Raw genomic sequence first — 2,500 nt, forward strand, 5'->3', positions numbered from 1 at the left:
CTCTCTCTCTCTCTCTCTCTCTCTCTCTCTCTCTCTCTCTCTCTCTCTCTCTCTCTCCCTCTCTCTCTTTCTCTCTTTCTCTCTGTTTTCACTCTTATTGCTTACTTCTTTTCCTTCATTCTATGCACATCCTTCTAACCCTCTCTGCCATCTATGTCTGTCTAGTTAAACGTTAGTGGAGGAATGTCCCTAAGAGAAAGTTGAATGAACACCTGAACACCTTTAGCATTGTGAAGTACTTGATAAATTTCATTCTATGTAAAGTTAGGTCATTTAACCAAGTTAAATGAGCGTCACTACAGAAGGTGATGAGCCTACGCCAGGAGGCGCGTAACTGCGGCCGAAGCCATCACCTTAAGGGACTGCTGGGCATGGGAGAGGAATGCGGGATTCGAGCCCAAAACTGAGCGAATGTAATACCAGTGTGCTTCCAATTTCACCACCAGCGCTCTGCAGTGATGATCAAAATATCTTCATTGTCCCATCTGATACGGCGGATCACTTTACAAATTTTATTCTCACTATCGTCTAATTATTTTATTCACCTTAGGAACGCCACCACAATTGAAAAGTTTTGTGTACATTTGAGCGAGATTATTTGGTCAAAATACGTGATAATGTTCTGGGGCAAAGAAAAAAAGCGTTGACCAATCAGAATTCTTTTAGCTAAAATCAACACATTCTTATTGGTTTGTGGATGCGAGTTTGAAGACAGGCAGTACTGAGAATATAATTCGTCTCAGTCTGATACAGTTTTGATGAGAATGAGACTAGGATACCAATATTGCAGGAAAAGAAGTAAAAGAATGGTTCAATATTGTCTACTCTGTAACTTGAATGATAAGTTTACGCTCAGAAATTACAGTTTACATTGCAAGGAAGTCAAACCTTTTCTGTAACAATAATATTATCATTTTAAATGTCAAAGATCAAATACTTTCTCATTCACTATAAAAACACTGCTCCGAGGTTATGATATATTTGCAACAATTTGGAGATAATAAAGGTTTGTATTTATTTACTCCTGAGAACATTCTAACCACGTCCTAAAATATATAGAATCTACAAGAAGATAATCTTTCACTGTTTATTGATATACTTCTATTTACAACAAGTCCCTCAATTACTTTTGTTAATATAATGATTATATTAATGTCACGACAATTGAAATACATTTGCTTAGCTGTAATGTTGTATAGGTTAATTTAGGGTGTACGAAATAGTGTGTTAGAATATGTATATATGTATGTATATTGTAATGTTACTAAATCACTAGTACCTCTCGAAAGGAATCTACAAGAGGATGGATATAGTACACTTCTACGCTTTTTATTATTTTATCAATAAAAAAAATAATTTGGTTCAGTTTAGTTCAAACTGAAGATGTTAATGAGATGCAAATATATAACGTCTTGATGACGGGAATCTGGCGTTGATAGCACGATGGGGAAAGGTACGGGAGAGAGGGAGGGAGGGAGGGAGGGAGATGGTGGGGCTGCAGAGAAAAAAGCAGGATCATAGTGTAAGAATACGTTTTGAATGTGAGAACTGCATTCACTGTCTTTTATTTCTCAACTCATTTGATTACAAACATTATGTATTGATAATTTGTTGTGAACAACAGATGCTGTCAGACAAGTAAGGTCTTGGTTTGTACCGTAAATAAGCTAGCTATTTCTTTGTATATCTATTCTTATATGCTCTCTGTTGTTGTTCTTATCATATAACACTGACTATTTCTGATTGTCAGTAGTTACGCTTCATTCGTGATATAATTTGTTTACTAAATGAATCGTTAAACGTGTTCGATGAGGATCGCAGTGATTGATGACGTCATAACGTTTACAGTCCCCCTAGAACATAGGTGCGCAAGGAAAGACCAATCTAATAACAATTTTATTTAACCAAGATAACCAAGATTTTTAGAATAAATATTTATGGGTCTAAGTATCTTAATCCAATGTTATCGTTCTTAGAACCATTTTCATTGTCTCATTCGTCGACAAATGCAAGATTAGAGTTCACAGGTGACAAATGCGGTAACAGCTACAAATTATCCACTGCATCATAGAATCTATGGCAAATCTAATTATTTTTAAACTATTATTTGATTTCCAAGACGTGAATAGGAATGCAAGATGCAAAAATATATTCTGATATCTACAACATTACATTAATTTTTTCTCTTAAATACATATAAAGCAAAATTGGCAACTTTTATCATAGCTAAGCGATTTCTGTCATAGGCTCCACATATGAAGTGTTTTTACATAATGAGCTCTGTAATTACGAAAACAAAGACAAAAAAATCACCACACAAAATCATAATTAAATTTGGTTTAATGAAGATTCATCTATACTCGAAAATTTAGATCAAATCGGCGCATAATTGCTTTAATGAAATGCATACATATTAGCTTCTTCACTATACTGTTTTTAATTACGTGTTTTACCTTATTAGCATGGGAATGCGTCACTGTAGGAAGAGATTAAAGAAAAC

The sequence above is a fragment of the Oratosquilla oratoria genome, chromosome 42 (genome assembly GCF_046742065.1).
Source record: "Oratosquilla oratoria isolate Oo_2021 chromosome 42, ASM4674206v1, whole genome shotgun sequence".
Taxonomy (NCBI): domain Eukaryota; kingdom Metazoa; phylum Arthropoda; class Malacostraca; order Stomatopoda; family Squillidae; genus Oratosquilla; species Oratosquilla oratoria.